The sequence below is a fragment of the Corvus brachyrhynchos genome, unplaced genomic scaffold, assembly GCF_000691975.1.
Source record: "Corvus brachyrhynchos isolate BGI_N302 unplaced genomic scaffold, ASM69197v1 scaffold116, whole genome shotgun sequence".
Taxonomy (NCBI): Eukaryota; Metazoa; Chordata; class Aves; order Passeriformes; family Corvidae; genus Corvus; species Corvus brachyrhynchos.
In genome coordinates, this window is record NW_008240221.1 from 2,294,958 (window position 1) to 2,317,603 (window position 22,646).

General features: G+C 38.2%; 1 long non-coding RNA gene across 1 annotated transcript in view; it reads left to right on the top strand.

Annotated features, from left to right (window-relative positions):
- Nucleotides 1-22,646, top strand: part of LOC108449311 — a 129,468-nt gene that overhangs the window by 95,788 nt on the left and 11,034 nt on the right. Inside the window, exon 4 of the long non-coding RNA XR_001865470.1 lies at nt 13,842-13,922. This is a non-coding gene — a long non-coding RNA (uncharacterized LOC108449311). The remainder of the gene's footprint in view (nt 1-13,841; nt 13,923-22,646) is intronic.

A 22,646-nucleotide genomic window follows, 5' to 3' on the forward strand; every position in this document is an offset into this window, starting at 1 on the left:
ATGTTTTCATCCAGGTCTCCATAAAGATCTGATCACTGCAGTCACTGGAGCCTAAAGATAAATTCAGGTGTGCCAGTACTACAGGGTGAGTTGAATTCCCCTTTGCTCTCCATTGACTATATTGACTATATTCCCCTTGTCTACAGCTGCTTGTAGCTCATATAGAAAAGCATGTTAGGAACAGGTAAGTTTAAGGATCTGGGTTACTCACCTATGCTAAACTGTCTGGTACATTTTGAAATCACATGGGCTGCTCCAAGAGACATGAGATTTATGCAGGTCTTATGTCACATCTGTCAGCTCCCCTCAGAAATGCGTTATAGCAGGTCAAATGGATAGAAACTCTATCTTTAGGCAACCTAAATATGAGCAGTCACACACTGGAATCTGGAAAGAAATTTCACCACTTCCTCTGACTAGTCAAGCACTTAATTCTGATGAAATGAAGGGTACAAAATTCACATCTATTTCCTGTTTCTGCTTCTCCTAGAGTTAGTACAGATTTCTGTTTTATTGAAGACATGCCTGGATAACTAATTAATGCTTGCTAAATTTTTCAAGATCTTCCCAGGAAAGAAGCAAAGCAAGGTTGATACAGCTGACTGGGAGGAGCTGATGGAGCATGGCTTTCTGTCTATTGTTTTCCTACCCTGTCAGCTTTTCCAGGCATGACATCATCACATTCAGATTCTCTCACCTTTTTGGCTAAATGTGTATAAAGTAATAAACATGCCCTCCCATTGACCTGCTTGGCTCTCCAGGGCCAGTAGTATCACATTTTTGCCATTCAAGAGAGGAAAGATAAAAGCCATCAGGTGCTTTGTTAGCTGAGGACTGATCATCTGAGAAGCCCCTTAAGTGGGATAGCATGGAAGTGGAGACCAGTGTAAGTGTAAGGTAGAGTAGAATGTGACATTTTACTTAGAAGAAAAGGCATCAAGACACTGTAGGATCAGCTTTACCTATTAATTTCTTACATTTGTAACTTATTCATTCTGCTGAGAATTTGGTTTTAGTTATTCGTGCAGTGAAAGAAATGACTTTAATTTATGAATAGAAAATCTTATAATTATGTAATACTGTGCTAAGTATGTGAGAAGTAGTTTAGCTCCTGAAAGGTGTTGGGACAACTGGGAAGACAGGTGACAATGCTCAGAGATTCATCATAATCTTTCAATCCAGTCATTCCTGCACTTGCTTTTGCTTTGGTTCAATTTTTGTTCATCAAATTGGAAATTGTCAGGAGAGCAATTAATGATGTGTCTCTAAATCTTTATGTATGACGAAAGGAAATCAGTCATCTGTATTGCCAGCCCTGGGGGAAGGGAGAGGAAAATCCAGAGAGAATCTAAATTCTCTTAACCTGCTATAGCAAAGACTATGGGATCAATTAGTGTGACTGGAGTGAATGTGCAGCAGGCCCTCCTGGCAAAGCGCTGCTCTCAGTGTGGGGCTGGGCTACAGTGCTGCTCTTGGAAAACAGGACTCATCCTGCTTGCTGGATCAGTATGGAATTGCTTTCCCAAGACAGAATCCCAGCTGTCTAATTGGATGTGTTGTGCTCTTTTCATTTTTCTCTTTACGCCTATCACCACCTCTTTGACTGGAAAGGTCCCTGCTACAGTCATTACTGCTTTCTTACTGATGCCATACTGCATTTAACATTTCTTTAACATGGATAGAATTTTACTTGCAAAACACTGCTTATATAATATGTACCATTGCATCCAGTATAGTGTTTGGAAGCAATTACAGATTCTTAAGAGGTGCACTGTAACAGTGCATGGAATGTCTGGTTTGGCTCTCAGCACTGTACTGCAACTGATTTATCACTTTATCTGCCTGCAGTTTCAGTCATTCCACTTACACACCACTCTCATACATTCTCAGCAATGCCCTTGCTTTCACCTACATGTTTCTATTAAAGTCAGTAGTAGAGCTGATAGGAATAAGTCATTGAAATACTTTTTTCTTTGGAAACTGCTGATTTAAATAAATAATAAAACTCACACTGGTATGATCAATACTTGTAAAAACTTGCATGTTGTTTTGGTAGAAAGTCTTTCAACTTTCTCCTCAGACATCCCTAGTAATTTTAATTTCATCATTTTTTTATGACTATGCTGCTCCCTGGTATCTGTTGTTTGGGGGGTTTTTTAGTGATGCTGGTAAATCCTTTCATTTTGGTTAATGAAAAGAATATTTTTAAACTCTTTTTCACAAAGAAACAAGCTCCAAATATTGACTTCTCACCTATCTGGCTTCAGGAACTGGACATAATTGGATGCTGGTTATGCTGGTTCAAGCTCTAGACTAATCAGACTAGATTTTTGCATAAGGTGGAAACATAAGAACACTGACATCCAGCTTCAATCTGGATCTAGATTTTTTAAAAGTTAAATAATAGACCCAAATGATTTAAATTTCTGGGTTTTCAAATCTAAATTCAAAGAGTTTGCATCTTGAGTCATCCATGATTTAGCATAACAACTACTTCTTTTTTGAGTGATCCTTAGTTCTCCTTCTGTGAATTTGCAAAGTGAAAACCAAGCTCTTTATAATTATTGTTGTTATTATTAGTAATGTAGAAAATATATAATAATGCATCTTACATTATAATAATTATATAATAATAATAATCTATTCATTTATATGGTGGAATTGCACAGAAACACCGGTCACTCTGAGGCCCAAATAAAGGAACAGAGGAAAGGTGCAAGCAAATATATACCATTTTTCTAGGTGTTGGCAAATGCTGTTATCAGCAAATAATTCTTAGCATCAGTTCTCCCCAGCCTATTTAGTATTAGTAGTTTGGTTTCTCACAAACATTCAGAAATATGAAATATAAAATAAAAAATAATATTTATAATGTACATTATGGGCCTTGCAACCTGACATTTTATTTATTTAATTGTGCTTTAAGAAATTTACATGAGAAAGAGCATTATTTAACCTTCAGGTATAATGATAATAATTGTTTCTTTTCCTTGTGGGTTATGCTCAAGGGTTTGCGCTTTTTTTCTGTTGGTTGGGTTTTATTTTTTGTCTCGTTTTGTTTTGGGGGCTTGTTTTTTGTTTTTTTATTTTTAACTTCTGAGCAAGATAAATCATGCAGGTAGTTTTCTGTTCATGACACATGGTAGCTTTTATTTTCCTGGGTTGAAACAGGTTGGTTTTAGTCTTGAAGCTATTTAACTGCATAAACAATACACAAGTGTTGCCATACAAAAGAATGTGGAGCATGCAGACTTGTCTAGTAGGCATCTCTGAAACAACATATGTCCTAAAAGTCAGCTTGCCATCACTGGGGAAATGGTGACATGTCTGAGGCAGTGCTGCTGACATTGCATGAGGTTAATGAATGACAGTGCCAAAATGCCAGCACTTACCTTGTCACCGCCAAAGAGCTACAATTAAATTGCCCCTTAAAGAACTGACAAGTGAGGAAAGGGGTTTCAGTGAAGGTCATGAGTATCTAAGATTTCTATTCCTTTGAGCGCTGCTGTAATTTCTGATTTGCCACAAAGAAATCACAAGACAAATATCCTCTATAACCCAGAAGTCTTCCCACAGAATTATTAAATTACTGGGGCACAGTTAGTATTAAACCTGCAATATTAAGACGTATTGTATGGCACCACAAGTTTACACACTCAAACTGTTCTGTGTCCTATGTTATATTTCTTTCTTGGCCAGCAGTATCCATAAAAAGGGGAGAAAGTCCTCCAGAATGTATTAGATTTTTTTTTTTTTTGAAAGAACACAGAAGACTTTTTTCTCATGAGAAAGACATGATTTGTATCGCCAGTATGAAGGGAGGATGGGTACCATCTAACAAAGGTTTGTCTGTGCATCCACTGAAAACAGAGGGTGGAATGGATGTACCTCTTGTGCTGATATTAATATGAGCAAAATATTTTAGTCTTTTTTTCTTTTATTAATCAGGCAAAAACCCTATCAACAGAGGTCACAGAATCTGGTTTCCAGGGTTTAAATGGACACTTTCATATGAATCTCATTTTTTAAAGCCTGCATCGTTCTGACAGCATGGCAAAGGTAAAACACATTCCTAAAGTGTGAGTCAAACTGTATTTACATATTTACATTTCAGATAAACAAGTGAAAATATTTATAATAATTTTATCAAGTGTAGGAGTCCTTGCAATACTGTAAATTTGTTTTATTAATTTGAGGGAAAGGTAATTTTATTTATGTTTTTAGATGTTAATTGGGAGAAGACTTTGGAATGAAATAATAGTATAAACTCAAAATGGAAAGACAGAAGAAATAAAGATAGTATTCAGCAAGATCGCAAGAGAAATATTTCTGTCTGAGCTTTGAAAGTAATATATGTAGGGGGTCTATAAAATGGAGAAAAGTGGTTTTTCTCCCCTGAGATTGCAGAGGTTACAGAAAACTAATGTGTCCACACAAAAGCAGTGGGTGAAAAGAGGAAGTGGAGAAAAGCCGCTGCCAAATGAGTGACAGAATCAGAGAAGAAGGCAAAACAAGTTTAACAGAGAAGAGCTAGCCCATGGCTATCTCTGAAGTGGGAAGAACAGTTTTGTATCTTCCACAGGGCCCCAAAGGAGCACTGAGCATGGTGAGCCTAAATGCTGAATTTCCTGAAACTGAAGCACTCTGCTTCAGGAGCAGAACATACATTTATTAATTTTAGTGATGATACTCTGAAATACTGGGAGTTCTTTTGCCTGGTCTTGGGGTCCTGCAGCAGCCTTGCAATTAGAGACCATGGTGCAACTGCTGTTGAGGGTCCAAATGCCCTTTAAGGTGAAAGCTGCACTATGATTTCATTCTAAAGAAAGGTGCAATATTTTTTTTTTTCAGACTGGCCTAGTGTTTTCAGCATTTCTACATAAATTAGAAGTCTCTCCTTCCCATACACAAAATTCCTCTTTTTTTTTTGTTTTCTTTTTTTTTTGTTTTCTTTTTTTTTTGTTTTGTTTTGTTTTGGTTTGGTTTTTTGGTTTTTTTTTGTTTTGTTTTGTTTCGTTTTTTGTTTTGTTTTGTTTTGTTTTTGTTTTTATTTGTTTGGAGTTGAATGCTAAATAGCTAAGAAGTTTCTCAATCAAAGATATCAGTTTAAGACATCCCACTTTTGGAGGACTGCTCCCACCTTTGATTAATAAAGGTGAGCTGTCACAGCATCATGGAATAATTTAGGTTGGAAGAGATTTCTGGATGACATCTGGTTCCACATCCTGCTCCAAACAGGGATAATTTTATTCATGTTGCTCAGGATTTTTCCACCAGAGGTTTTAGTATCTTTGACTGTTGATTTGTTTGAGAGTAGGAAGGCTCTGCAGAGGGATCTGAACAGGCTGGATTGATGGGCTGAGGCCAAAGATGTGAGGTTCAACTCAAGATATGAGTCAAGTGCTGGGTCCTGCCCTTGGCTCACAACAACCCCTTGCAATGACAGGCTTGGGCAGAATGGCTGGAAAGCTGCTAGGTGGAAAAGGACCTGGGAATGCTGGTCAACAGCAGCTCAACATGAGCCAGTGTGTGCCCAGGTGGCCAAGAAGGCCAGTGGCATTCTGGCCTGTATCAGCAATAGTGTGGCCAACAGCACTGGGGAAGTGACTGACCCCTTGTACTCAGCACTCTAGTCCTGTGTCCAGATTTGGTCCCTTCGTTGCAAGGAAGACATTGAGGGGCTTGGGGTGTATCCAGAAAAGGGCAACAGAGCTGGTGAAAGGTCTGGAGAGTAAGTCCTGCAAGGCAGAGCTGGAGGAGCTGGGGTTGTTTAGCCTGGTGAAAAAGGAAGCTCAGGGGAGACCTTATAACTCTCTACAACTGCCTGAAAGGAGGCTGTATTCAGGTGGGTGTCAGCCTCTTCTACCAGGCAACCAGTGACAGGCCAGAGCCTCAGTCTGTGCCAGAGGAGGTTCAGGTTGGACATCAGGAAGAATTTCTCCACTGAAAGGGTTGGGAGAGGGCTACTCAAGGAAGTGGTGATATTGCCATACTTGGACGTGGTCAAAAAAACTTCTCAGTGTGACACTTAGTGCTATGGTTTGGTTGACAAGGTGGTGTTTGATCAAAGGTTGGGTGGACTAGAGGATCTTGGAGATCTTTTCCAGTCTTACTAATTCTATAATTCTAAGATTCTATTCCACAATTTCTCTTGGTAATTTGTTCCACTATTTTACTCAATTGTCCCGAAGGGTTTTTTCCCAATATTTATTTTTGATTTGTTTTGTTGCAGCTTATGTCCTTTGCCCATTCTTCTATCGATAAGCACCTCTGAGAGGAGTCTGGATCCATCTTCTCTTAGCACGGCCCTCTCTTAAGCACATGTGCAGACATTGGCATCCACACAGTATTTGTGTTGTACCTCTCTAGGCATCTCAGAGTTGTGTAGTCCTGCAAAGATACCACTATGAGTCAATTTTGTCCTTTCAGACCACCAACATTCATTTCGAAACCTGATCATCTCCAAATTCTTTCACAGTATCAGAACAAGTCACTTGACCTCACTGCAAATGTAGAGATGTAGGTGGAGGCTGCCTGGGTGAGGCACAAGATGCTGCATCCCACAGGCAAGATGGGGAAATCTAGGTGCTTTCAAAAAGCTGGTGACCTGTGGCCTCCCCTGATAAATGCTGACTGAGTTGCCCCAGAAGTGAGATAAATTACTTTCTCAAAGCTAACTACTGTGAACAATATCAGCCACAACCTCAGCCATGCCCTCTGAGCCACTGCTGTAAAGGGCAGGGATTCAGCCACGATACCACCATAGAATATTTTGAGTACAAGACACAGGAATGTAAGAAATGATCCAACTACTAAAAATTAATGTTATGGACGCTGTTTATCATACCTAAAGCCAAGCTGCAGTTCTGTCTTTGCTTCCCAGTCAGCCAGATTACCCCACTTAGAACATACTGTCAGTCTTTGTGGGCCATCCTTGGAGTAAAGTAGAACTTTGCTTTAGAGAATAATTTATTTATGTCTCATGTGTAGGAAAAGTGATACATATCTCCAAATTAGACTAACCTTAATTTCAGAATCTTGCTCATTAATTTGCAATAATGAGATGTAATGAATATTTATAGAAGATTTTATCTATACCTATTAATTTACCATAAAATGCCACTGATATCACTGCATTTTGAGGTCATAGCACAAGGCAGAATAAAATGGAAGGCTGATAAAACTTCTCTTTGCAATGTGAGGCTTGGATATTATGTTTAAAGGGTAATATGTTCTGCAAAAATGTGAGTTCAATGTGTCTGTAAGTAGTTCACTGGCTACATTATCGAGAACCGAGTGACTCCACAGATGTAATCTTACCACTAATATGGGTCCTCATTTTTTGCACTTGTATTTTAGGCATTTTAAAAAAACCAAACCCATCACCTGTATTTCTGCACTTAGTAGAAACTGAATGATCTCACTCACAGTGATTATTGTGAGACTCTCAAAAAATCTTTCACCTTAATGAAAGATCAAAGGAAAAGCTGAGATTATAACCCATGGTTTTCACCATCATCTTTGACAAAAGGTTTCAATCTCAGTCACCAATCATTATATATCAACTGCCTGAGACTAGTTTGGCAGTATTCTCCCCTCTTTAGTTGCAGCTTTATATATTATTTCCTTTTTTTGTGTAGTTTCTAAAAGGAGGAGTGGTTGTTTAGAAAGTTTCAATTAAATTTTCTTTTATGAAAAATTAATTGCAGAAAATTCTTTGATGTGCTCAATTTGTCTCATGAATGAGTTCCAAATGTTAAAATGTGAGTAGATGTATTCATGACAAGAAAGAAAAACATATGATCATAACACCTTGTTCTTTTTTATTTTTTCCTTTTTTTTGTCCTAGGGTCTAGATAGATTTTCCTTAGGATTTCTCATGAGTGGAGATGTGAAAAAAGCTTCTGGTCTTCAAAGTTCACCAGCATTTTATATTCTGTAGCTGTGCTTTTCACATGAGGAGGTAATTCTAGCTAAATCACTTAAGCTCACCAGATTAAGCACTTTGTACAGCATAAATTTTTCTGAGTTTGAACACATTCACAGAGCAATTCTGCATCAAAAATTGGTGTCTAATATGGTTTATTCTTGCTTGAACAAATAAAATAATAATAATGGTCCTTTACTGTAAATCTAGTTCAAGGATTTTGTCTCTTACTACAAAAATACATATACTGCAACTGAAATATCCAAATATAATGCTGACCATCTCCTGCTCTTGTTACATAGAAATTTTAGTCCTAACCAGGGCTCTTTATTTTATTAATTCTCTATCTGATTAATTTTTTACTCTGTTGACTGTCAACCAGTGCTAGCAGAAGAATTTAGGTTCCATTAGACAGGATTCTGAGAAGGGAGTCCTATTGTGAGAGCAAATGCCTTTCTCTTGGGAGCTCTGGTTACAGAAGGACCTGAAAAGGACCTCCTGGAGGCTGGGTCTGGAGAAGGGGGCAGTGAGTGATGGCTGGCTTTTTTCCACACAGTTTGCAAAATGAAATAGCCTAGAAATCAGTTTTTCTGGATGGGCAGCTATACTCTGTCAGAATTTGGAAAAACATGCTGTTTTTCTCTCTGAAGGAATAGGTACTATCAGAGCATAAACAAATATACTTTTCCATCAAAAGTACCTATACCAAAGCTTTGGGTTCAGCTCAGCTTCTCAAATCCTTAGCAAAACTTTCTGAATACCGATTTGGAATAGAAATGATTTCTCATATGTGTTGTATTTATGCCTCTTTGATAAGTGGCAAAAGCTTTCACAACAGTTTTTTTGCTCACACAAAATATTAGCAGTGTGTCTACACCCATCTTTGCTTGCAGACTTGAGTAACAGTATATTGAAAATGAGGACTTCACTATTTATCCCTTGTCTTCTGTTCATCTCCTGTCTTACAAGTCTCATTTCTCAGACCAGAAAGCAGAAAAAACATATAATGACCAAGATAACTAATCATGCAATCAAGTGGCAAGCAGTCCATAGCTCAGACATAAACAGCCTACATGCTTAACACAGGGAAATTCAGCCAATGGCTAGCTATCATAACTCAGTTTTGTTAAAATCAAAATTGTATTACCCTTCTTCTTCCTTTCTACAGTGTCCTGTAATTCTTGTAATAAATCCATCCTTATGCAATCTTTTCCTGCCACACTTCAGTTTCCTTACTTGTACAACTCATGGACATCATTATTCCCTGCTATTTTTCTGATAGAAAACCAATTTAAAACAGCTCCACCTTGGTTTGGGGGTAAAGATTTAAGGCCATGTCTCATTAGACAGAAAGGCAAGACCAGATGCCCTTGCATGTCAGGGCCATACCAGTTGTTTGATTAGGTGCACATGGCTGACACTGTGATGGACTGGAACTAGGGCAAGGACTTCTGCCTAGACCCTGATTTATTTCTGACTCTGTTGGTACCCAAAATAATGCACACTGGCATGCTTAAAGAGCAATATTTGTTTCAAGTGAAGACATAAATAGTTTAAAATTAATAAGAGAATTTGTGGGGTTTTTAACCATCTTTGAGTGCTATGTTGTGTGCTACTATGGAAAACAGTGCAGAGATTGGGGAAGCTTAAAGGGAGGATGAAGACGTCAGCACTAAAAGAACACACTGATCAAGCCCTTGCAAATTGACTGGGAGAAGCAGAAAGCTCCATGGCTGAAAGAGCATTTGGATTCATGAACAAACAGCATCCACTGAATTTTGCTGCATTCAGAAAACAAAGTTTCTTGAATTCTTGAAAGCAAGTAATAGTACATGCAAGCTACCTTAACCCATGATCACTCCATGATCAATTTCTCTTCCTAATGACACTACAATTGCTACTTAAGATAAAACATCATAATGGTATTATCATGAAATACCAGGCTCTGTTATGAATGAAACAGTCCCTGCCACCCCCAAAAAACCCTAACAAAACAAACCACAAAAACAACCAACAAACCAACCAACCAGCCAGACAACCAAACAACAAAAAAAACCCCACCCCAAACCCAAAGAAATAAAAAAAACCAAAAAAACCCCAAAACAATGGGAAAAAAAAAGAAAAGCAGATGCTGAAGTTAAGCACATGTACTAAATGAAATAACATCTCTCTAAATAATACTTTATTTTAGACTGATGTGCTTGGGCATAGCCTTCAAAATGGACTATCTTGAGCAATTTCATGCATTTTCTCAGCTAATCTCACATCACCAATATCAAGCTTGTCATATTGATTTTAAAGGGGAGGCAAAAAAAAAGTGGGAAGGTAGTTTGCCTTTATCAACCTGAACATGGTTGCCAGGCAACTTGATGACCTGACTTGGGATGGATTGTTACAGTGACCTGACTAAATAGCCCCAAAACACCCAAGAATTTGTAAAGAAAATATAGCAAAGCTGATTTATTTCTGCAATAATAAGTATTAAATTTCCGGTTTGCCTCTCTAAAGAAAAATATATACAAGGTCTTATAGTTATATAAGGCAAATAATACTCTTAGTGTCAATTAAAAATGGATAATTATATAAAAGAGAAAGAATGGTCTATTTGACACTGAAAACTCTGACTTGATATTGTTTCAATTTAGTGTGTTAAAAATTAAATATATAATTAATTTAGTATAACCTTCTTTTTACAAATGTGGACTGTTTCTTAGATTTACAAATATTTCTTACACATGCTATTCCAGAAGGCTGAGTAGGAGAGATGTGTGCAGGTTAAGGTAAGAAGTTTTAAAGAATATTTTTGAAATGCTGACTTATTTGAAATTATTTTTCTTCATTTTCCTTCACGTAACCCTTTGTATTTTCAGACTGGCATTTTAAATTAGTTACATCAGGTATATAACATCATTGCTAATACTATTTTTTTGTTATAGTCAGAGCCTGCTTTCAACCAATTTTTAACTTTGCCAAATACTAAACACATTGATACCAGGTGAAAACATGTTTTTTTCCTGAAACATTGGCTGAAATGGAAAAGACAAGAGGCAATAGGCAGAAACTGATACACAGGGAGATCCACCTAAATATGAAGAACTTCTTTACTGTTGGTGTGACCAAGCACTGGGACAGATAGCCCAGAGAGGCTGTGGAGTCTCCCTCACTGAAGATGTTCAAGAACTGCCAGGACACAATCCTGTGCAGTGTGCTCTAGGATGGCCCTGCTTGAGCAGGGAGGTTGGACCAGATGACCCACTGTGGTCCCTTCCAACCTGACCCATTCTGTGATTCTGTGAAATGACCCAACCATTGTCTCATACATCTATCATATCAACAGTGTTTGAATTTCTGTTTGTACCAAGTGCAAACAGAAGGAAAACACTCAGCCCTTTTTCTAATAACTTCTTGTTCTGAGGCACTTGATGTTTTCTTAGTTTCCACTAAGTCATGAGAAGGTAACTCTGAAATTATATTTCAGTGTGAAGGGTACTGCACTTCTTATACTGACAGATGTTTCTTGCCAAGAGACACACATAACAGATGAAAATATAGAATTTGTGAATTATTTGAAGCTGAAGAGTATGCTTTGCAATTCCATTATTTTATAGAGGCCTTGATAAGATTATGGTTAGTTTGGGAAAGAAAACACTTTTAGAAAGCACATTGAAGGATGAAAATTTACCGGTGCTAAACGCTGATATTGCCATGTAAGAGCATTCCAGACAGAAGCTTCCCCTGAGCAACTTTTATATAAGCTTTTTACAGTCAGAAATGTATGAAAAATTATTTTCTGCAGAAAGACATATGGAGTTCAGAATGATAATTCATGAAATGAAACAAAACCAGTATATGCAAATGCACATCCTGAGGAAAAAAACCCCAGACTTTGAAATTAGGTGAAAGTATCATAATGGGCTGTATTGCTTTGCAGTAATTCTTATTTCTGGTGTTAGCAGGCACTGGAAAACTGTGCTTGAACTCAGCAGGTGATTCTTCACTAGGGAAGACCAGTGGATAACATTCTATGAATTTATGGATGAGACACTAGTCTTAGAAGTAACAAAATTTCTATAAATGGAAAATAATGTGAATGGGTATGCTGACTTGGTGTCACTAGATCTCAATAAGACTTAGTGTGTTTTGTTTCATTTTGGGTTGCTCCAGAACAAAGCAGATAAAGATGAAGATTAAAATTAAGCACTTTAGTTGAGGATGAATAGGTTTAATGTAAGAACTGTAACAAAGAACTGTTTCGGGTAGGCCTCAGTGGGCTGTACTGAAAAGGAACTATCAGAAAATAGAGGTTCTACAGAGAAAGATTCTGGGGCTAATGCCTGTTAATATTGCAGAAGTGACTAAAGCAATGCTGCAGGGAAGGCTTCACCCACTGCTTGAAGGAAAGATCATGGCCAAAATGATGGCCTGCTCTTTGTGTTTGGTGCAATCTGATGGACCATCCCAAAAAACCAGAGATTGACCACCTCGTGAGCTAGTAAAAGGTAAATGTGGCGAAATGTTTCTGGAGAAAGTTGAGAAGTCAAACTTTTGCAGACAAAGTAGAAGAAAAAATTCCATTTCTAATATTGAGAGAGAGAAAAATGAATTAAATAAAACAAAACAATCAAACAAAACCCAAAAATTATAAAATTGGTCCTGAAAATTAAGAAATTTCATAATTACAACATATTCACAATTTTCAGCAACTTTTCAAAAAGAGTGCTGGGGACCTAAATAATTTCAAGATGAAGATTGGGAAGTGTGTGCAAATGACACACTATAGGGGTTTTGATGTTCAAAATAAAATCTTAAAGATGAGACTTTCTGATATACTTGAAAAGAATTTAAAAGGAATGTAGTAAACACTCATAGACTTATATTTATCCTGAAAAAATATTTGTCATATTTTGAAATAACTATATACTTTACATCACATGTAAGAAAATGAAGAAAAGTGAAGAAAATAGTATTTTTCCCTCTCCCCATAAGTTAATTTCCTTCCTCAGAAGCAGTGAGAATTAGTCACAAGACTAGGTGCTGTGTGGAGTGCTCTGAAGTGCATCGTGATAGTGGGAAACTCACATTTAGCTGGTGTGTCCTTCAGGGGCTCAGTGTTGAAATGATTGCCAGATGCTGGAGCTGGAAGTTTTTTCCCAAGGTCAGAGTCTTAGGAACCACTTTGTTTCCTCAGTACCATGCGCTGTAGTTCATATGTTCAATCACATCTGATGTTCTTCAGTGGCGTACTGTGAGATTTTTCAACTTTTGTTATTCGCTACATAAGTTTGTGAATGTGATGGATGCTGCTTGTCTGTTGTGGCAAAGGAAAAGGAAAGTTTATTGTAAGGGGTCTTACATAATAAAGATCTGAACTGTGTGGTTTATATAGCTTTTATTTTTAAAACACTTCATTTGTATTGCTGGATGGGCATGAGTTCAGATGGGCTTATTGTCCCTGTGTGAGTGACAGATTGCCCAGAGAGGCTGTGGAGTCTTCCTCACTGGAGATATTCAAGAGCTGTCTGGATGCAATCCTGTGCAATGTGCTCTAGGATGGCCCTATTTAAGCAGGGAGGAGACACCTTACCCATTCTGTGATTCCCTTCCAACCTTACCCATTCTGTGATTCTGTGATTATCAAGGTGGACGTCGTTCATCAAGAAATGTCTGTATACAGCATAGACAGTTTCCTGGAGTAGTTATTCCTCAACCTATTAAAAGCCTGAAAGGTTTTTAGTATGACTTGGAGTAGAGATTTCCCTTTTTCAATTTTGTCTATGTTAGGAAGTAGAAATCATAAAGGTCAACCAAATAATTTCAGGTTCTTTGTGGAAATTACTTCTTTTCATTATTCCTGTGGAGTGTTCAATAACAATCTGGCATTTGCTTAACAAGACAACATCTTTTCTGTTCACAGGTCTTTTTTCAGAAATTAACAGTCTACAAAAGATAATGAGCTCAGTGAATCTTATTAACACAAGTTACAGCTGACTGACAAGTAAGTATATGGCTGTCATGTAATGTAATCATGGTGTTATAATTCAATTAGCTATTGATTTTAGTAACCCATACTATATTCTAACTGCTGCAGAAAAAAAAATTAAATATTTGTAGAGTTTTATAATTTATACAAATTATATCAGTCCCAGACATTATTCACCTCAGATATTATAGAAACGTATGTATTTTGTGTTTAATACAAGTGCTGTTTGTTTTTATGTATTACTATTCATGCATTAGCTATGGGCTATACTGAAGTTTCTTCTACTCAATCAAACTGATTTTACTTGGAAATAAAGTGGGGATTATTTGCTATTTATTTAACACTTAAGTAGATCTGATGCTTTATCATTTGGTACTTGTGCAGTCATTTGTACCTATGTAAAATGAATATGAAACAGGCATGAAGCCTGATTTTCCAGACCGTTGATTTATCTACCCCTTTGGACTAGAGTAGATGACTGCACAAATGGCAAAGTGTGTTGCTCTCAGGCATGAAGAGTCATGAGTCCAATTACAAATGTTAGGCTGAATTGCCAGATGCACTACTACTTCAGTGAGTCTCAGGCCACCCTAATACTTCTTTTACACCAGGGTCTTGGGAAGGGGAAGCTGAGAGAGAATTTCTCCCATTTTCTCAGCTATGGCTTCAATAATTTCTCATTGATGGTAGTAGTCAAGCAATCAGACTGGTGAAGCCATTGGTGCTTTGGTCCCCCCAGTCTTGCTGGTAGCTGTTTTAACAGGAAGAAACATAGAAAGGTGGATAAAGCTGTGTTTAGTTTTTTCCATCAGAGGTAGGCAGTATAATAGACTTGATTCATTCTGAGGAGGGAAATAAAGAAACAGCTAGGCCACTACATACTCCTTGCACCCTGGCCTAACATTTTAAAAAGAAATAGTAGCTGTTGCTTATTATATGATGGTTCTTGATCTCATATTAGCAATTGTATATTTTCAAAAATACCTACTGTAATGATTACTTTAAAGCCCTTATCAGTAACATTTCTCTACTGAGTTTACTAATTATGTTTAGGCAGGAGCAGAGAGTTGAGAATGCAGTCATAAGAAGGTGTAAATATATTGATTATTTTCACTTGATTAGATGAACCCACTCTATTTAAAGTAAAAAAGTCTGGTGTGCAGGTAGGTCTTCAAGAACTGTGTCATTTTGAACTTGTGTGCCAGAAGTCCAATTTCAGATTTAGGTTCTTGATTCCTAGTTTTCGGATGTGGTCCATCAGCTAGTTCTTGCACCAGTGAGTGCAGTCACCAGAGCTCTCCTACAGCAGTCTTCCTGACTGCTGGTGTTTGTAGTATGACAGGGGCAAAATATTTCAGACCCACTTCTTATGTTGCAAAGGATACACTTTCTTAAAAGTTACTGAGGCCTTTCTTGACTTGCTTGGATTTCAGCTCATGCTTCATTCAAATTAACTGTATGTATTTTACTTTAGAATGTATTTTTCTAATAGTGTGGAAATCCTGTACTCTTAACCTGGTTACATGAGAAGCTTCCAAACCTCAGGGTCTTTTACTTGACAGATTTATCAATCTACTTAAATGACTGTGGCTTGCAACTTTGACTATATGGCAGTTATACTAACAGCCTGAAAAGTCCAGCAAATAATATAAGTAATTCAAGGCAAGAGCCTTTTATGACTATACCACATAATTTACATGTGCAGAATAGTATATTAAAATGACTTAATAAAAAGAAAAGCCATTTCAGAGAATTACTTTTTAATGTCATTGTTTACCTCATTTCTTGTTCCAATATGGCTCAAGCCCAGGCAATTTTCTTCGTCTCTGGCACTGCCACAAGACACAGGCGGGAAGTTAAATGTAATAAGCAGTCTGCCTACTTTTGGGAAAGTAATGCATTATCCCATTCTCACAAATGGGCACCTATCACCAGCCCCTGTGTATAACCATTTTAATATATGTGGCATCTTGGCTGAAGAATGCTTCTCATATGTAGTCTTAACAGAAGCAGTTCTTCAGCATGACTCAATTCTGCTCTTTTCTGAATTCTTTTCTAAGGGATCTATTCCTATAACAGATGAAATCTGTACAAGTAGGGAAGCCTTCTACAGTTTTCATTTTGCTACTGTGACTGACACTGAAGAATTGGTGGCAGGGGTGTCTGTTATGTCCCATACAATCCTCATGGGATGCCTGCTAACTATGTTGACAAATTGCTAGCCTTGAAGTCATTTTGCTGCAAGTTTGTTCCCTAAGATACATGTATAAAAGCAGGTAGGACATCTCTGTAGCTTTTACTGTTTTACTGCAAGTTGTTTGTAGAGCTTTTCATTGATACTGTCTGTGGAGGGCTGTGATTCTTTGGTGGAAGAAAAGTGAATAAGAAAAGGATACATTTTGCCATTAGCAAGATGACATGTTTTCTTTATCTCTGTTTACTCTGACTTTTGAGTAATAATGAGATATATACATCTTTATTAAATCGTTCCATTTTATTTAATATATGACTCCAACCAAAACAAGTAAAATAACACTATAGAGTGTAAATAAATACAAAAGCTGCTTTTTAGAACAGTAGAGTGCAGAAATATCCTCCCACCTCATGCAATGGCCCTACAACATTGTCAGCCTGCAGTCAGTCAAAACCAATGTTATTACACAGATAGTCAAACCTTGTTGAAAGTAAATTCTATTTAAGGTATTAATAATGACCCAGAATTATTATAATTATAAGATAGGAAAAATCTCTGATGAAATAAAGCTCTCTAATTCTTGATACACCTTGATTTTATGTGTCCCTGACTTAATTAAAAAACTAAAAATCTCACTGCTGGTTGCTGAGAACTGTAGTCTCAGAGATGGCCAGGCATTGCAGCAGCCCTCGCTCACGGAATACCTCGTCTACTGCTTCAGTTACTACCCAGACTCTCAGCACAACCTGGCTGCTTCTGAAGGGGATCTTCATGTACCAGTTCCCTGAAAAGGGACCTGAGTTAATCAGGAATGGAGAAGCAAAGGAGCAAAGTTTATATTGGCAGGCAAGACATGCTTATGGCCAAGCCAGCAAGATGAACAGGCAGCCCTGTGACTTGCCTTGAACCCTATTGACTTGACATGTTTGCAGACAGCTTCAAGCCCATGAGCTTGGACGTCCCTACACTGGAAGAGCAGATGTGGACCTTTTTCAGTCTGTGTGCACTTCAGCACGTCTCTGTATGGGAGCATTCAAGGTCAGGAGTGCATTGTCCAGGATGTGACGCAATTTTGTACACAGACAGAAGCACAGGTCCTTGAAGCATGATTCTGGGAGACAGCTGAGGCATTCTTGCTCTCATGTGGATTCACCTAAACATTAATAGGATGATGTTTAACATCCTTAACTAAGAATGCAGAATGGAGACATGAAAACTCAATAAAAACAAATAAGTGTCTCCCCGGGCATGTTTTATTTGCAGGAGAATCACCTCAAACCTTTTGGCACAGAAGGCAAATTCTGTGAGACCATGATTTAACTAAACCTGATAAATCTAGTATTTCAATGGAACTTCTCAGGGGGACTGCCCTTTGTATGTGATGGCCCTGCAAAGCTTGTTCCTCAGCAACGTGTGGCACAGCCATGCGAAAGATGTGGCCACATGTTAGGACGCCAGTTGGTGGGGATGGAGTCCCTGCAAGGAAATATTGCTGCTCCCTGCATCTCTCATTCTGGGCAAGTGTTCTCCTATAGGTAAAAGTCCTGGTTGTAAAGATTTACAGTTTCTTCTCATGACAAATACTTTCAAGGTACCATGGTATTTGTGAGTTATGAGGTTCTGCTATCTGGGAAAGAAAAAGGTCAAGATTTGAATGCTGATATTAAAATAATTAGAGCTAAACAACTTCTTGCCTGAATGTGATGTGTTGTGGGCATACTATTCCAAAGAGCCCAAGAAACATAAGAGAGCAGCCCCAGGCAATGCTGCAAGGGGCACATATGTTATTGCAGAGATTTAAAAAACAAAGCTGACAAGCAGACTTGCCTGAATTGGTTGGATTGGTGTTTGCTCAGAGTTGTCACTAATTCAATTCAGATTTTCTGTGTAATATGAGTGCTTAATTTCAAAAGAAACAGTGTGGAAAAAGTGTGTGCAATCCTCAGGAGATTCTGATTGCAAAAGGCATGGTTGGAGCTGATTAGCCTGTTTACCCTGTCAGTTTTCACACATAGACAGATAGGCAGTCTTGTGTATTTCCTCAAGCAGATTCTGGAGAAGGCTGAGGAAGAAAACGAAATCCAATTTCAATTCCATTTTTTACTCACCCCCTTGTTGTAATCAGGGATAATGCTTTAGCTGGAGATCTCATAAGTGGGAGGAAATGGCTAATTTTTGGGACTGTCATTGTAGCAGATCAGTAGTTCCTGAACTTACTCCTTCACCTTTGTTTCCAAGGAGTGAGATTTATTAATCAGTTGGTAATAGTGCAAAACTCACTTGCTTTTTCTTTCACGTATTTACTTCTGGGCCAAAAGGGAACTAATTTCTTCACTGTGTTTTAAGTTACTTACATCATTTACATTACTTACAAGGTCTTTTTTCCCCTTTCATACTTGCAGAGTTTTTTTATTTAATAACAGAAATAGAAGTCTTCCTTTCTAAATGGTTCCCTGTGCTCCCATGGTTAGAAGTCACAGCTGCTTCCCTGGGCAGTCCTGTGGTCTCTTCTCCAGCCTTAGATGTTTCCATAAGCATATTTGTATTATTGGTGTTCTTTAACTGAAAGAGGATTTTTATTTCCTTATTTTTCTATCCCTATTTCTTTCTGTTGAGGAAAAGGGCATCTCAAATGTGAGAAACTTTGAGTTTTGAATTTGGTTCAACCTATCACATGGTTCCAGGGATCCAAAGATGTTGTAGGGAGAACTGCGTCAACTCTGAGAGATTTCCACAATTTGGTCTGATCTTCTTGAGAGTACCTAGGAGAATTTTAGGAATACAACATTTAGGGTCCTTAAGTTCTGGCTGGGGTAGAATTAATTTTCATCACAGTGGCTGGTATGGGGCTATGTTTTGGATTTGTGCTGAGCACAGGATTGATAATAGAGAGATGTTCTTGTTACTGCTGATCAGGGCCTACACTGGACCAGGGCCTTTTCTGCTTTTCATTCTGCCATGTTGGTGAGGAAGGGTGGGAGGAGTAACAGTGGGGACAGTTGACCCTAATGATGAAAGGAATATTCCAGACCATGTGACATCATGCTCAGTTCATAAAATGAGGAGAAAAAAGAGGAAGGGGGGGACATTCAGAGTAATGGTGTTTGTCTTCCCAAGTCACCCTTTCTGTGATGGGGCCCCTCTCTCCTGGAGATGGCTGAACACCTGTCTGTCCTTGGGAAGCAGTGAATTCATTCCTTGTTTTCCTTTGCTTATGTGTGCAGCTTTTGCTTTCTTTGTTGAGCTGTCTTTATCTCAACCCACAAGTTTTCTACCTTTTACCTTTCTGATTCTCTCCCTGGATCCTGCTGGTGGGGGAGTGAGCGAATGCCTGTGTGGTACTTGGCTGCTGGCTGGGGTTAAACCATGACATGAGGATGGGTAAAAAATGATGTTCACTTTCATTCTGTTAATAATTGGTAACCAGTGGTAGAGATATTACATGTAGGGTACATGTCACCAAGTTTCAGACATTAAACATTTAGGTGTCAGGTCTAAGCTATTTTTAATAAGTTTCTACTCTAAGTTACAGAGATGGGTACCTTCAGACAAGAGATTTTTTACCTCCTCTCAGGATACTTCTTTCATTCTCTCACTGCATCTTACTGGGCTCTAGGAAGGAAAACTTTGCCTTAAACAAAACATAAATGAAGAATTTGGAATGATAGAAAAAGCCATCAGTAGGAAAATACAGACCAAAGAATCAAGCCTGTTAGCTAGGAGATCTTCAGACATTTCACAAAAGTAAAACAGAATGTCAGAGCAAGCACAAAGCCAGTAGGCTAAAAGAACAGCCAGTTCTGATTACACTAGACTGTTCTGGCACAGTAGAAAGGCTTGGTAGATGGCATAAACAAAATTTACTCCTACAGGAAGGACCTTTTATCCCTGTTTGTTTCAGATTTCTTCCAACTTGAATGGAAGTGCAGTAAAACTGAAAACTTGGAAAAATGTGTCTTTTTAATGAGAGTTTATTTTATGCACTTGCTACATGTTAAAGAAAAGGATTATATTTTTTTCCAAAAACAAATCAGTCCAAGAAAATTTTGGTGCCTCGATCTGATAACTTAGAACAAATTGGCATCTACAGATGTCTTGTTGCCTGTGTAATGCATAAGCACTCTTTCAGAATGGTATTTACTTAAGCATAAAAAGTACCCATTCTAGAAATAACATTGTTATGCAAATAGTGTCGTGCCCAAGTTTTCAAAATAGCAATGCAATAAATTTTATGAGTTATTTATGTCAGTGGTAGTATTTGGAAAATATCTCATTTCTAAGCAAAGAAGTTTAGGGCTAGATCTGTAGTATGGGGACACTCTCACAGCACAAGGAGCACCTTGGGGGGAACTCTGAAATTTTGATTTGTAGGTGCCTGCTTGCACCAGAACCTTCCAGTGGGGTTGTCTGTCTCCTAGAGATTGGATTACGGGATTATTTATGTGTCTCTGAAAGTGACATAAAACATAACCAACGTGCAGGCATTGTCAGCTAGTGGGTAGGAACAACTTCAGCTATGGGAGAACTATCAACTTTTCCTAGTGTTTTGGTAGCAGACTGGGGGCTGCAGGGAAGATCGCTTTTCTTTCTGGGTCATTTTGTTGATCTCTGCAATTATGACTGGTGAAAGCAGGATAAGGCAGTGGTTCCACCCAAGCTCTTCCAGAACAGGCGTTTCCAAGTTTGGGTGGCGGGACACCACTTAATCTGTTGTGCCAGATGATGTAGCATTAACATGGAATAAAGTAACTTGTAAAACAGTAGTTCTAAAAGATCATTTTGCAAACCATTTTGTAAGAGTAGGGGAACAATGTATAATTCATAATGCTCACTTTTTTATTAGGCCACATTGGAAGAAAAGAACAGACAAAATCCAGACAGGAATGCATGTATTCATGCTGAAATACCACTGTACCTGTAATCACAGCCTAGTGTATCATATAGGTTTGAGAGAAATATATTTTCTAAATTCTGATTGCAGAGCTGCTTTGGACTTTTAAAAGCAATAAGGGCAAAGACACATCCTGGTTCACAGCTAGCTAGCTTAAGGATGTGCCAAATGCCTTCTGATCATCCTTTCCAGGACAAAACAAATTCTGAGCATCTGCAAATGTGTACGTCTGAGGTATTTTGGGAAATTACGAGTAAAAGAGGGAAATGCAATTGGTTTTGGAGTTCAGACTTCTCAGACTTCAAATGGCTGTACCTCATGTTAGGATTTTCATACATCTCCTTTCCATTTTAGTTATCAATGTCTTCTCTGGTTTAAATTCTTAATTGTTTTGTCCCAGCATCTTTGTTTGAGATCTGAGACACTGCAACCAAATTATTTTAAGTTCTGTGACTGTATTGAGCAGTTAACTGTACCAGGCAGTTTTGCTAAATAACCTGTGCAGTTTACTATGAAATATTGTTGTATGGAATATATCTGTGCTGCACATCTAATTGGAAATGCCCAGACTAGCTGTTTGTTCAGTTTTGTTCAGTATCCTCAAAAGGTACAGAAGATGCTGACACATGATGTTCAAATACTTTCCCATAGGCAGAGGATGGCAGTCGTCTCAGTATTCCCAGTATGACATACATTTACAATTCCCTTACATCATTCCTCCAAAGGTTCCACACAGCACTGCTGACAGGTAATGAGACTCTTTGAATATGATCTTTTGCATTTCAGTATTATCACTGCTTTCTAATAACTAAAAATGGGGAATAGCAAGTACAGAGAATTTTTAATCATGTTCCAAAACATTCAGAAAATAATCTTGTCAGAAACTTCAGCCTGCCACTACAGATGCCTTTAATTTTTCTGGTCACCCGGGGTTTCAGACATAAGCGTAACTGACATTTTCTCAATTGAGAACAAAAGTACTTAGCAGTTTTGTGACTTTAGTTTGTTACTATAGTGTCATCAGGTTTTTCAGAGCCTCTTTCTTTTCACTATGCTTTTCAAATAAATAAGAAGGGACCAGAATTTGGATCTTTCAGAAGCCTGTAAGCTTGAGAAGACAAACAAAGCAGGCCCAGCAGGTGTAAAAGGGTTCATGCACACTTTGCAATCCTATATGTAATTACAAAATATTTGGGACCTCAGTAAATACAGTCTGACCCACCCATGATACTGGTTTGTCTGTGGCCCATGCAGCCAGCAGAGCAGTCTGCTTATTTCTCTTCATCTGACAGTTTTGGTGGGACCACTGAGACCATGCCTAATTCAACCAATTTTATTGCACACCTAAAATGGCACAAAACAGATGAGATGAAAAGGGGAGGAAGCTAGAGCTGGCCTTTCCAACCCAGTAACTCAGTCATTTGTACACACAGAGGTCCAGGCTCCCGCTGAGGTCTGCACTCGAAGGGAGTGGCAGTCTGAAGGCACTGTCTCACAGCCAAACAAGATATTGCCATTTTGACACTTAGTGGAACGTGGTGAGGTACATCTCACCCTGTGCAAGACTGAGACTTTCACTAGGTTCCTGTGGGTATTAGTAATGCAGTCCTTTCCTAAATAAATGTTGAGGTTGTTGAGCTGCTTTTTCTTTCAA